General features: G+C 41.4%; 1 protein-coding gene across 10 annotated transcripts in view; it reads right to left on the reverse strand.

Moving 5' to 3' along the window:
* The window catches only part of CTNND2 (catenin delta 2), a 468,899-nt gene that overhangs the window by 119,798 nt on the left and 333,850 nt on the right, over positions 1-15,251 (reverse strand). The gene's annotated exons all lie outside the window — the stretch shown is intronic.

Below are 15,251 nucleotides of genomic sequence, written 5' to 3' on the forward strand. Positions count from 1 at the left end.
CACAAGGATTCTAATTTCCCAAGGATTCACAAGGGTGCACTCACTGTACTTGAATGCATCCAATTTGATGTTTCCTCCCGCCCTCTGGTTCACCCTGCAATATTAACAAAAATTTTAACAGTGAGGTTGTTCATAGAGAATAACTGTATTTGAAGACAAGATTCCAATGACACATAACTTATTTACTCCTACTTTACTTTTTCCACTAGTGTAAATATCTAACTAACCAGAAATGACAAAATGACAATGTATGATAAATTACAATCATCCAGAGCTTCTTAAGGTTTTTTTAACCACTTCTTCTTATCTCGAAGATAATAAAATCTTCCAACAAGCTTGTACTCAATCCAGACAAGACCGAGTGGCGATTGATGCTGCCTCCCAAGAACTCAATCAATCAATCAATCAATGGTCCAGACATTCCATCTCTTAGCCTGGGGGGTGAAGTTATACACCCCTCGGAGAGGGCCGGTAATTTGGGTGTCCTCCTGGACCCACAGCTGATGTTAGAACACCATCTGTCGGCTGTGACCAGGGGGGCCTTTGCCCAGGTTCGCCTGGTGCACCAGTTGCGGCCCTACCTGGACCAGGAGGCTCTTCGAATGGTCACTCATGCCCTCGTCACCTCAAGACTGGATTACTGTAACATGCTCTACATGGGGCTGCCCCTGAAGAGTGTTCGAAGACTACAGTTGGTCCAGAATGCAGCCGCGCGAGCGATAATGGGTGTACCTAGATACACCCATGTTACACCTATCCTCCGCGAGCTGCACTGGCTCCCCATTGGTGTCCGGACCCGCTTCAAGGTGCTAGTCGTTACTTTTAAAGCCCTATATGGTATTGGATGTGGCTACCTGAGAGACCGCCTCCTGCCATTCACCTCCCAACGACCAATAAGATCGCACAGGTTGGGCCGTCTCCAGGTGCCGTCGACCGGACAATGCCGGCTGGCGGCCCCCCGAGGGAGGGCCTTCTCTGTAGCTGCATTGGCCCTGTGGAATGATCTACCCGCAGAGATCCGGACCCTCACCACTCTCCCGGCCTTCCACAAAGCGATTAAGACCTGGCTGTTCCGGCAGGCCTGGAGCTGTTGATTAATATCCAGTCCCACTTGACTGAATGAATGATGTATTAATTTTAAATATTGTATTTTTTAAATCTTTTAAATGCTTTTATTTTGCTGTGAGCCGCCCAGAGTCCCAATGGGAGTGGGCGAGATACAAATTTTATTAAACTCAAACTCAGAGTGAGATATAAAATGGTTTAGAAAACAGAGCTCCGACTTCTAATCTCTTTAGCATTATATGACACATAACATTTTACAGTGTTAATTTCCACCAGAATTGTAGGAAAAGTGACACCATTATGTTTCATTTCAAAGAAATTGGTAGGGGTGTTTAAAGCCTGCAAACCAGATGTTTCATGGTGTGCAGGAAAATGAATGAAGCATTACAAAGTATTTCTTTAAAACACATTTCTCTGTTAGGTATCACTGCAAATTTCAAACAGCTAGGCTGAGGACTTTATGCAAATGGAAATGGTAATTATTCCCAAATAATTAAGCATTCTGTTTTTATTTTACAGATTTCAAATCTACTTTTAACCCAATTACATGCCCCTTGCTTAGAATGATTTAGTAGTGTTCTCTCTTGTTAGATATTTCCTTTTATTTATCTCTCTAATACAGAAGAGAGCTTGAACAATCTCTGGCTATAAGTCCCAAGAAAGCCCTGGAACATTTAGAGATTGATATACTACAGAAGAGGACAGAGATAACTTGGAAGAAAATATATGAAAGCCATTACAAAAGCATCAGCTAGAAAGACAGGAAGGAGTGAGATAGACACTCAAACGTGGCCTGCCTGGTCTCCCTTGGGTATAAAAGAAAGGAAAAAGAAACTGTCATAATAACTGTCTGTTATTATAGTGTGTATCTTTCTTACATTAATTTTCCTGAAAATTATAAGTTACAACAATACAAACGAAAGAAAAAAGAGAAATAGGTGTAGCAAAAATAATATAACAAGGAATAAAGAAATGTTTTCCCCTTCACCACTTTAAACACATTTTAGTAACTTATCATTTTCTCTTAAAATACAACATCTGATATCTTCTTCTCATATCCCATCTCTTATCTATAATAAATCCATAAAATTTGTCATTTCAGTCCTGATCTCAGCAAAAATCCATTGAGAACAACGTATCTATTAACCTTAAATAAACCAACTTTGTATTCCTCTTACTACCAACTTGATCTTTAGTTCCTTCAAATAATATATCTGAAGATATTAAAATTGATTTAACTTCATTTTTTCCTTTGTTCCTTCTCACAATATTATTCAAAGCTTTAATAAGCCTCTTTTGTAGAATCAGTATAAGAAACTTATCCATGTCATTGTTTGGGTTTGTTATTTGTGTAGCCTTTTTAATTATGAAGACATTAGTCAATTTCTTTTCTAAGCCCAATGAAACAACTTTTTCAATGCCATTTTAAAATCCATGTTGAAATCAATCTTAATCATGTCAGATAATATTTGTTCCTCTTTGATAGAATCTAAATATAGTCCATCTATAGAGGGAGTGAAGGACCTTGGTTTGGAAACTACAAATTTGGTAGAGAAGGCTGAGAGAACTATGGATTCTACAGATTTGGAGTTAATAGAATTGATGAGTGATGAATTGAACTTTTTAAATGATGGTGATTGGAGAATGGACTTATACCTAACTGGAAAACAATTTGGACTGGACTTTTTTTTGGAAATATAGTTCAACAACAGAGGTTTATGATTCTGAGAAATAAGATACAATTGTTGGGAAAGTTCTCAACCAAAATTTTAAAGAAAGGTTTTGTTATTAAGAATCAAATGAGGATGTTTGCTCCTGCACTGATCAGAGATAATTTTGTAGTGATTTATGGTAGAGAAGAATCTACCTACAAGAAGAACTTTCTACAAGTTAAATTCAATAACAGATTGTTAATAGAGGGATTTGAAGTTTAACTTTCTGTTGGTTCACCTGTTAACTACTTTGTTTTCATATACAGTAGATAGATGACAGGTCAAATTGGTTGTGAATAATGTAGCTTATCAATAGATGTAGTTTATAAATTTTGGGACTGTTACACAAGGGGGAGAAATTAATATTGTTGCAATATATTTATCAGTATTCAACCAGGGAGGATAATATATGCATATGGTTACTGTTTTTTGTCCTTTTAATTCACATTCACTGCAACGCCAGCAGTTTCAAGAGACACTAGCCTGTTGGGGAGGGGGCCGCCCAGCCCAGCAAGCTTCATAGCCACATGCTTTGCCCCACCTCCCTGCTGGGCTAGCATCTCCCGAAGCTGCCACCATTGGAGCAGCAGCAGGGACGGGGGGCAGCCCGGTAGGCTGGACACCCAAAAATGGCATGGATGTCCGGGCGAAGGCTGAGAGGGGGGTCCAACATGCAGGGGGCTCCCAGAAGTTCCTTGGCTTCTCCATTGCATTCCAACCTCTGCAGATGGAGTTAAAATAGGGATTCAGTCCATCCATAGCTCTACCATCGTTTGAGTTTTCAACTATTGGTGGAAGTTACTTTCAATGGACATTGACAGATTACATACAATGTATCTTGTTGAACAGTCTGGCATGTCTCACTCTATCTCATGGCTAAATCAGTTTACCCAGGCCATCTCACTTCATTACAGAAAATTCAGATTTTCCTTTCCATGTTTCATTTCAGTTAGTTGAGTTGAGTTGAGTTTATTATATTTCTATGCCACCCTATTCCCCAGAGGGGACTCAGGGCGGCTCACAACCAAGTCAGGGGGGGGGGTACAAATAAGAAAAAAGAACACGAACAAAACAATACCACAATTTAAAACACTCAACAACCATACCATTCGAGGGGGGACAAAAGACTCATTAGCCCCAGGCCTGTCGGAACAGCCAGGTTTTAAGGGCTTTGCGGAAGGCCTGGAGGGTGGTGAGGGTCCAAATCTCCATGGGGAGCTTGTTCCAAAGGGCCGGAGCAGCCACAGAGAAGGCCCTCCTCCAGGTGGTCGCCAGTCGGCATTGGCCAGTAGATGGAATTCGGAGGAGGCCTAATCTGTGGGATCTAATCGGTCTATTGGAGGTAATTGGCAGTAGGCGGTCTCTCAAGTCACCAAACCAAGGACATGTTAAAACAGGGACTTCTCAAGTTGCCAGAGAGACACTTGTAACATCAAATCTTAAAAATGGCTAGCCCAGAACAAAAAGACCTTTCAGTTAGAAAACTATTTAACAAGGCTAACAAGAGCCCTAACCAGAATAAATTTTGAACACCTGGCAAACGGTTCACCGACAAATGTGCGATAGACATATGCGCGCCGACAAAACCGCGACGGACAAATGAGCGCCGTCAAAACCGCTAATTGATTTTCGACAAAAGCGCGACGACAAATGCGCGACGACAAAATCGCATCATCAACAAACTATAGACAGCCCAGTGAGTGTGCTGGGCCTTTAACATAGTGGGACGCGTATACGTACGTTATAACCCTAACCCTAACCTTAACCCTATAATGTTTTCGATTTTATTGTGCTTATCATCGTGCTTTTGTCGGCGCGATTTTGACATCGTGAATTTGTGGGTGCGATTTTGACATCGCGTTTTGATCGGCGCGATTTTGTCAGGTCACGCTGGCAAACATGGGTGACTTCACCAAGTACCTTATCAAGGTCAGATATGTACATGTGGTACACCATTAATACAGGCCATCACTCATGTCCTTTTTGATTGTCAATTACATACGTCAGCTAGAGCACAACATAGTCCCTAACTGACAGAATATACCACTGGGATCTTATCAATAATTTATCTTACTTTCTTCAAAGTACAAACACAAGCATAGTTAGACAGACTGTTTGTAGTTGAAATTATTCAACTGAGAGTTTGGGGACCATGCTACCGGATTATTTCGTTTAATATTTTTATATCCCAATATGCTGTGTTATTTTATCTAATTTGACATGATCATTTGACTTTCATAAACAATAAGCAAATACATTCTAATACATCATTACATTATTCAAATCTTTCAAAAAAATTATAGGTAGTGAATAATGCATTTCACCAATACTATAAATTGCACATATAAAATATATGTGGCACAATTTTCTATATAAAATTGTAGTCCAGGAATGGTTTCAACTTAGAATTAATTTTGTAAAGTAAACCAAAGAATCCATAACTCAGGTCAGCTCTTGTAGATGCCTACTTGCACTACCATCTTATTGTCTAGAGAATTTCTTAAAATAAATTATCCAAAGACCAAGGTTCTAATTTTCTCTAGAAAGTGTTTCAATTCTTTGATTATAAATGGGAAATTAATAAAGATAACATTTGATCAGGTTAAGACCTTTCAGGTATCTAGACATCCATTTCAAACTTTCTACCTGTTGGAATAATAAACTGAGCAAGTTTTTTGTTGATGTCCTTAAAGCCTACAATGAATATGTTCAGACACAAAATTGAAGTCAATAACTCTTGTATTGCTAAACTGTCCATTGCATCACTCATGAAATATGGTATTTGTTCTGACCCCCTCGTTCCACACCAAAGCACACTCCGAGCCAGAGATAAATTACGGCATTTAATTAACAGACAAACAGGTCCTTGGCAGCAACCCGGCACAGACAAGCTTGAGCAGCAATAAACACAGATAAGGCTTGGCAGCAATCCAGCCTGCCAAACTCATACGTTCTCCGACATTTGATCCTGTGTTGACTCCTGCAAAGAGGGGCGTGTGCACAAGTAGACTTTTTATAGTCTGGAGAAGGTCCTAATGACCACCAGCTGAGTGCAATTACCTCCTGTAACTGCACAATTGTTCCTGACGCCTATTAGCTCTTCGATGCCATGCATCCAGGAACAACTCACTACTGTCATCTGGCTCACTCGCCCTTGTCTCCTCCCCACTGATCCAAGGCTGAGGTGCCTCCTGGTGGCCAACCAGCCTCTCTGCGCCCTGCTCGGAGTCGGTACCCTGTCCAGGGTCCTCCACATCCTCCAGAGCCGACTCATAGGGCCCCTCGCTGTCGGAGTCTGGTGGCAGCTCCAACGGCTCCTGCTGGGCCACAACAGGTATTTATAAACCCAGTGGTCAGAACTCTTCGTTGTTTTTTTGACTAAGAATTTACCAAACTTATTCTACAAGATCAAAAATGTTGGCAGGTTTTTAACAATAGCAGTTGCTTGCCAGAGCCGATTGGTAATTCTTTTTCACTACTGTTTCAGATTTGGCTTTGCTGTTCTTTGAAGTATTACATTTGTGTTTTATTGGTCTGGGACCGTAAATAAACAAACATTCTTGAATGAGATGGGACTGATATCCAGCACTGAAGCAGAAGTATTGGAGATTAATTCAGTGAAGTATAAAAAAATAATTCACTGCTCTTCTCTATAAAATAAAGCAACTATTGAGACTAACAGCTCATTAAATACTGCAAATCAAGGAATCTTGATGTGAGAACAGCAAGGATGGGTGTGTGTGTGTGTGTGGAGGGGGATAATGATAAAATATATGATTTATCCATAAGATAATTTAATTTTTCTGACATTCCTTGATACAGGTGACTAATGGGGTTAGTGACTTATAAGGATCACTCTGGTTTAAGCATAATGGCTGAATTTAATATTTTACATAATTGACACCCCCACTTTTTTTGGGAGAGGGTATGCAGCTGTGCCATTCCCGGCACCCAGGGAAACATATTGGGACCGCAACTTCACAGACAGCTCTGAATTAGAACAATTCAGTTGGAACAATTGAATTGGAGCAAGGTTGGTTAAACCTGTCTACTTTGCCTTCCATGGAACAAAATTTGTTCTGAAGTACTCCAATTCTCCCCAGGTTAAATATGTACTTTAATTTCAACATAGAAAACACCACCTGCATGATTTAATTGGATGAGATTACCACTGAATCAAGTGTAGAAAATTGTCAAGACAAAGCATTTGGTCACACAGGTCAATGGCATAGAGGAAAATACTCTTGGGGAAAAGACTGACAAGCTAATTTGATAGGAAGCATCCTATATTCCCTACCTTAAATCTGTCCCTAATATTTGTAGGCTTTGCAAGTGGAACTCAGAGTTCAGAAGCATGATAAAAGTAGAGTATTAAAGTTGTAAAATCCTGGTAGAATCTTAGTTTAAGTCAATAGACTTGAAGTGGACAAGGTCAAGAATCAACCATGGCAAGAATTCCATGAAGGCTGTTTAGACCAGTGTTTTTCAACCACTGTGCCGCGGCACACTAGTGTGCCGTGACATAGTGTAAGGTGTGCCGTGGGAGAATTACTTTATATATAGTCAATATAGGCACAGAGTTAATTTTTTTTTAACATTTTCTAATGGTGGTGTGCCTCGTGATTTTTTTTCATGAAAAAAGTGTGCCTTTGCACAAAAAAGGTTGAAAAACACTGGTTTAGACTAAAGTGACCAGATTTTAAGATGGGTAAAGCGGGACACCATTGACCGGGGGAGGGGGGGGCTCGGAGCACCTGAGCTGTAAAAAAAAAAGAGGGCTGTAAAAACCATGAAGTATTACCCCTGCCGCCGCCGCCACCTCCTCTGCCATGCTTTTGAGGAGCTTCCGAGGACTGAGCCGCTTGGCCCGGGACCGAGCCTCCTCCTTGCCGCACTGCTGCCAGTGGAAATCCCCCTCCGCCTGAGGCCGCCAGACAGCTGTTGCAAAAACGTCACATGTTGGCACGCGCAGGAGGGGAGTGAGCCTCACCCCTCGTCGGGCACTGCGAGCAAGCTGAGCGGAGGGAGGGAAACCACTGCCCTCTAAAGGCCACATTGGGAATGACACTTTAGAGAAATAAAAACTTTTTTTTAACAGCGTCCTTTTTAAAATTGATGATTCGGCGTCTTCTTTCTTTCGGAAAATCTGGACTTTTTGAACATGCCGCGGGACACGGGACAAATTTTGAAAAATCGTGACTGTCCCGCCAAAAGTGGGACGTCTGGTCACCTTAGTTTAGACTAGTAAACTAGAATTAAATAATAGAATCTTGAAAGCCTGTTAACATTTTTCTCTCTCTCAAAAAAAAAATCATCGATCAGTTGCGTTTCTTTTTCATGCTTTCCTCTTTCTCAAGGCAGTGTAACCTTTTTTCAAGAATTTCCTCTGAATGGCTTGCTCATTCGTTCACTATTCCCAAGGTCAGATCTATATTCCTTGACAGAGAGCCAACCTCTAGAAAGTGATGCAAAAGTTGTTAAAAGTATCTTCATCCAGTCAGAAAGTATCTTCATCTTCATCCAGTCAGAAATAGCAGACATAGGTCATAACAGTAAAAATTGGTTGAGATCAGTGGTGGGTTTCAAAAATTTTTGGAACCTCTTCTGTAGGTGTGGCCTGCTTTCTGGGTCCACTGGTGGAACCTCTTCTAACCGGTTTGGTAGATTTGACGAACCGGTTCTACCAAATAGGTGCGAACTGGTAGGAACCCACCTCTGGTTGAGATATATCTATTAGACAAATATTTTGTAAACTCTGATGTAGAAAGGTATTGGGAATTTGACTTCTACATATTTTGATATTACTTTTTGCCTGTTTTAGTTGTATCTAGTAAAAAAAAAACTATAGACTTTTAGCTTCAGAGAATGATTTAAAGGTCAGTATAGTCCAGTCAGAACTTCAGATTAATTCAGCTTACTGGGGAATTTAATAATGGAAAAGGAATTTTTAAAGCATGTTTATTGCTGAACTTAGCTAATAACTTAGCTAAGAGAGAGATACACAAAAGGGATTTTTGAACAGAAAGTTCATCTAAAGGATTGCAATCCTACCGTGTTTACTTTAGCAACCTATTGCTTCAGAAGTATCTCTGCAATAACAATGAGTACAGTGCAAATACTCTCCGTTTGAGAAATTTTTATCACAAATTCTGCACTGCGGTTTGATGCTCATTTCTACAATATTGATAGATCATAGGCGCTACCTTTATTTACAAGATACCCTGGGAAAGAAGTACAGAAAGAAAAACATTGCTTCCCTGTGCAGAACTATATCAAGAGAAGCCTATCATGGAAATTCTTCCCCCCCCCATCAAAGCAATATGGTTACATAGAAAAAAGAAGGGTTTATTGAATCTCCTTTTTTCCCACCAGCCAGGAAGAAACCAAATCAAATCAGTTTTATCCATTATTGCATGTGCTCTCTAGAGCTTTCAACCCAGGATGAAAGCTATCAGAATGAGAGGCATGAAGAAAATACAGTGAAACAAAACCAATAATTGCTTAAAAGAACTATTTAGAGAGGAGAGGAGAGAGGGTGGCCGAATGCTTTAAACTTATTACTGTAATAGAGCCTGCTCATTAGGGTCGCATATTGTAATGGACATTAAATGAAGTGTTTTAATGACCCACCCCAACCATCCGTGCTCTCTCCAATGCAATTGTTAAATGAATGTGCAGGTTGTTGTTGTGGCCCAGCAGGAGCCGTTGGAGCTGCCACCTGACTCTGACAGTGAGGGGCCCTATGAGTCGGCTCTGGAGGATCCTGGGCAGGGTTCCAACTCCGAGCAGGGCGCAGAGAGGCTGGCTGGCCACCAGGAGGTGCCTGAGCCTTGGACCAGTGGGGAGGAGACAAGGGAGTGTGAGCCTGAGGTCAGCAGTGAGTTGTTCCTGGATGCCCGGCACCGAAGAGCTAATAGGCGTCAGGAACAGTTGCACAAGTACAGGAGGTAATTGCACTCAGCTGGTGGTCATTAGGCTCCTCTCCAGACTGCTTGTGCTCACGCCCCCCTTGCAGAAGTCAACGCAGGAACTAATGTCGGAGAACATGATTGTGAGCTTGACAGGCTGGATTGCTGCCAAGCCTTATCTGTGCTGGATTGCTGCCCAAGCTTCTCTGTGCTGGTTTGCTGCCAAGGACCTGTCCGTCTGTTAATTAAATGCCATAACTTATCTTTGGCTCGGAGTGTCTGTTGGTATGGGACGAGGGGGGTCAGAACGGTTGTTAAGTGGAGGAGGGGTGCCTCAGGGGTGGGGAATCCAAGGTCTCCTTTACCCCCAAGGCACTTGGTGCTCTGCTCCATGTCCCCGCCAGGCCTCGACCTGCTCTCAGTCTGGTTACTCAGCCATGCAAGGGAGCCTAAAGCTGGTCAGAAGTGACCAGCACAATCAAGACAATTACAGTCTGTAGGTTGAGACTCTTTCCATCTTCCCAAGGTCTCCTCCTGCCCCTTGGGATTCCCTTTCCTATTGCTGTGGGAAGCCAGAGAATTACCTAAAGATGAACGATTGCTTTTTTCTAGATAAAGGAAGCCAGAATTCTACATTCTCACATCTTGTTGAATTGGGCTGACCAAGCTATAGCTAGCTGGATAAATCATACCTGTTTGCCAACAAAGCCAGCTGTTATGCAGTATATGAACGCATTTACTACAAATCCAGTTTTACAACTATGTATGGCAGATGAATACAATCAATAGCTCATTTAATAACATTAAAACCGTGATGTAATATTTTGTTGAATTCAACATAGTGGCTTAACATGCACAGCATGGCTTAATAGGTGTAATAAACCATAATGATTGGATTAGTAGATCTTGTTATGTCCAAAACAAAAGAAAAGAAACAAAAATATGTAGGGACTTCATGTGTGATTCAGATCTGTTTTAATTGGTGGTATATGGACCACTATATGGGCCTTGGGCAGGGGTGGGTTTCAACCGGTTTGCAGCGGTCCCCGCGAACCAGTTGGTCAGCGAACCTGGAAGTAAGTAACTTCCGGGAACGGCGAAGGGCCCACCCGCCCGCGCTCCTTACCGGTCTTTGAAGGCTTCTGCGCTTCCACACAGGCGCATGGCACATACAGCCCCTGCGCAATTCTCCGCGAGAAGCTGGATGGCACATACAGCGCCTGCGCGAGTCTCCGCGAGCAGCTGGAGCATCGCGCAGGTGCTAAGACGCATGCGTGAACTGCGCACGTGCACGAGGACGCCGCCGGTCCCGTTCCAACCGAACCGGTTGGAACGGGATTAGCAACCCACCCCTGGCCTTGGGCAATTTTATATGTTCCATCCACATTCTCATTATACTGTTGTTTGAATGGTTAATTCATGCACTCACTGCCACCATGATTATTAACAGAAAACAAGGTCTGGGGGATGCCAGTGTTGGCTGACTTATTCATTCATATTAACAACTGAGCACATTTCCCTATTGAATAAAGTGCCATTGTTATTCTATTCTATAAAAACAAAGGTATCAGCTTCCTAAAAATAATTAGCTATATGTCAAACATCTCTATTTAATCTCTATTTAAAGCTATCGTGTTGAAGGGGAAAATAAACTTGCTGAAGAACAGACGGTTTTCAGAAGGGATCAATCAGTTCTTAAGCAATCTGTAGTTTGTTACCATTTAACAAACACTTTTCCCAAACCAGAGCAGGGGTAAAAATGCTCTGAAGTCTGCTACAGGATCGCTTCACGCATTTGAGAGGTGAAATGCCAACTGTTTGGGCCGGTTCACCTGAACTGGCAATAAAAAAATACTACCGGTTCGCCTGAACCGGTAGTAAAAAAAAGTTTTAAAAAGTTCTGACGATCAGCTGCGCAACAATCAGGTGTGCCGCGCGATCGTCAGAACTTTTTTTTACTACTGGTTTGGGCAAACCGGTACCATTTTTTACTACTGGTTCAGGTGAACCAGCCCAAACTGGTAGCATTTCACCCCTGAACCAGAGGTTCTCTTTTCTCAGCCTTCACTGATTTTAAATTTGCTTTTGATTTAATTCCATGGATAGGCTGTGGGGGGGAAAAAACAATCAAGGAGATACTTAGAAGATAAAAAGATTATTCTAGCCAGTCAATCCTTCTAAACTAACATCACTTTGAGAATCAGATTCTCCAGAGAAGTGTGAGACATTGACAAGGATATATACTGTATTCTGGTCTCTCTTTTATTGATTTAATTCTACATGATACTTGAAACGCTGACATTTATGCTCTGTTAAGAAGAATTCTTAAAACAGATTTTGTGGCACGTTTATTTTCAAATCAGCTGGCACCCAGCCTTGTGGCATATGCTTTCTTTTTTTCTTAATGGGAATGTGTCAGCCACTTTTAGCCCTTCAAAGTAGTCCAGACAAGTAACACAATCAGAAGTCTTCTATTTTTATTGTAAATACTAACAGAATCTTGCAAGGCTGAAAGTACTTTTCCTCTCCTTTTCCTGTTGACATTTTTTTTTATTACTTTATCAAAATATAAAATACAGAAGTACAAGGAAAAAAAATGAAAATAAGGGGAAAATAAGTGAGGGCCCTTCATGGTATTGGACCTGGGTACTTGAGAGACCGCCTGCTGCCAATTACCTCCCACAGACCCATTAGATCTCACAGGGTTGGCCTCCTCCGGGTGCCATCTACCAGCCAATGCCACCTGGCTATTACCCGGGGGAGGGCCTTCTCTGTGGCAGCTCCAGCCCTCTGGAATGAACTCCCCGCAGGGATCCGGACCCTCACCTCTCTCCAGGCCTTCCGAAAAGCCGTCAAAACCTGGCTTTGCCGGCAGGCCTTGGGGTGATGAGTTCCCTCCCCTCTCGACATGTATGGCTGTGTGACTGTTGTCTACTTTTATTATTTGTATTTTGTCCTTTATGTTCCCCTTTTTTCCCCTCTTGAATTGTTTGCCGCCCTGAGTCCTCCCGGAGAAGGACGGCATACAAATAATACAATACAATACAATGATTGTTCCAGGCTGTTCTAGAGACAAGAGAGCCTTCATTCTAAGCTCTTTCCAGCTTTCTTTCTTGCAATTGTTCAGAATGCTCTTTCTAGTCTTCCAAACATTGAATGTTGCGGAATGAATCGTTGTAGGCTGAAGACTTCCTATATTTCTTTAAATTAAAAGCAACTTCTTTAACCAATTTTTAAAAAGCATATACTGTTTTGGGCAGTATAGATAGAATGAAGCTATAGATTTCATTTGGTATCTTTGAGCAGGGATATTTACAGTACATGTTTATAGCCAACCCTGAAATTCTAATATTAATTTTTCATGGCCGCTTTACCCCTCTGATTTACATATGCTTATCTTCTCTTATGTTGTTATATTTGAAGGGAATGCCACATTGTTTCACAATAGTGCTTCATTACTTAAACAACTCATTATACTAAATAATAATTTTCATCCAAAACGATCTATGTGGAATTGATATTACTTGCATTCTAATGACTTTATGAATTTTTAATTTACAAAATGATAACTGACCCAGAACAAACAATAAAATACCCTTTCCCTTTTGAGATGTTTAACTTTAGCCTAAATACTACATTGCACATGATGACATTTATTAGTTCCTTAAGTAGAAAAAATGTAAAGGTCGCACGTGAAATGAAGTATGCATTTTATCATCATCTAAAGATCCAAATGTCACGTAATTGCTGCATGAACTCACTAAGATGAATAAGGGATTATACTTTGGTCTTTTGGAAGCATTGCTAAAAGATGTGCTTTAAGGTGTTGTGTTTAATGCTGAAGTTCACAACTAGATTTTATATTTATCTTGGGGTAACATTGACAAAAGATAAAGATGAAGAATGTGCTTCAATGCTATAAATATATAAATAAAATATAAATAATTTGGGTGAAGCTGCATGTATATTGTAAGTTTGAGAAAGCTTTGGAAAATGAGGGTTGAGTTTGGAAAAATCAGACTGTGGTTTGTGACCACTGCTTAGGCAGGTAGCAATAATAGCAATAGCAATAACAGTAGACTTATATACCGCTTCATAGGGCTTTCAGCCCTCTCTAAGCGGTTTACAGAGTCAGCATATCGCCCCCACAGTCTGGGTCCTCATTTTACCCACCTCGGAAGGATGGAAGGCCGAGTCAACCCTGAGCCGGTGAGATTTGAACCGCTGAACTGCTGATCTAGCAGTCAGCCTGCAGTGCTGCATTTAACCACTGCGCCACCTTGGCTCTTACCAGGTAGCTGGTACTGAAAGATTTTTCAAAAATTATGCTTAGAGGTTCTGCTACTGCAGTGGAAAGATTTTTTTAAGAAGTAGGCATATAAATCCATCAGGATGGTTTTAGACTGCCTTTTCAATGTCGTCTTCTGTAAAATCGATATGGGTTAGATCATCGTAATCGTTATAATTGTTTGTTATATGACTGGGAAACATGGGGTATGTGTTATTGCTGTTTACAAAGACTGAGCCAAAGAATGTGTTAAAGAGATTGGCTTTAACAGTTTCATCATTATAGTCTTTATTATTTGGTCCTTTTAGGGGTGGGGTGGATCTCGAGTCTTTAAGTTTGTTGTTTATAAAATTATAGAAGGCACAGGTGGATTTTGTGCCAGGGAATAGAATTTGCCAATCAAGAGATGTGAGTTCATTGTCTATGAGATCGTAGTTGGCACACATAGCTTGCATCACAGAAATAAACTGACAAACTCTAATTGAATTTAGACCATATGGAATTCAGACCATATGGGATTTTATATTTGACTTGCAGACATCAGCAGAACCAAAAGCTCCAGTGAAGTTTAATTAGAAAGTGGAACTAGCTTAATATAAAAGAACTGAGGAAAAGATATAGCACCAAGCTTTGATCTTTCTATTCTCGTGTTTCCCCAAGTCACTTTTCTAAACCTAAATCTAGTTATTTACAAAATGAAAAATTTAACTTGCTTGATCCCTGTTCTGATCCCCCTCATCCAACACCAACACACACTCCGAGCCAAAGATAAGTTATGGCATTTAATTAACAGACAGACAGGTCCTTGGCAGCAAACCGGCACAGACAAGCTTGGGCAGCAATCCAGCACAGATAAGGCTTGGCAGCAATCCAGTCTGCCTAGCTCACCATAATGTTCTCCGACATTAGTTCCTGCGTTGACTTCTGCAAGAGGGGTGTGTGCACAAGCAGTCCTTTTATAGTCTGAAGAGGAGCCTAATGACCACCAGCTGAGTGCAATTACCTCCTGTAACTGCGCAACTGTTCCTGACGCCTTGTCTCCCTTGTCTCCTCCCCACTGGTCCAAGGCTCAGGCACCTCCTGGTGGCCAAGCAGCCTTTCTGCGCCCTGCTCGGAGTTGGAACCCTGTCCAGGGTCTTCCACATCCTCCAGAGCCGACTCATAGGGCCCCTCGCTGTCGGAGTCTGGTGGCAGCTCCAACGGCTCCTGCTGGGCCACAACACCAGAACTTTGTTTTTAAAGAATGGAGTAAATTCAATGTTCAGTTATATACCTGAT

Source organism: Thamnophis sirtalis, unplaced genomic scaffold, assembly GCF_051295495.1.
Source record: "Thamnophis sirtalis isolate CommonGarterSnake01/CBP01778 unplaced genomic scaffold, rThaSir2_p1.2 scaffold_8, whole genome shotgun sequence".
Taxonomy (NCBI): domain Eukaryota; kingdom Metazoa; phylum Chordata; class Lepidosauria; order Squamata; family Natricidae; genus Thamnophis; species Thamnophis sirtalis.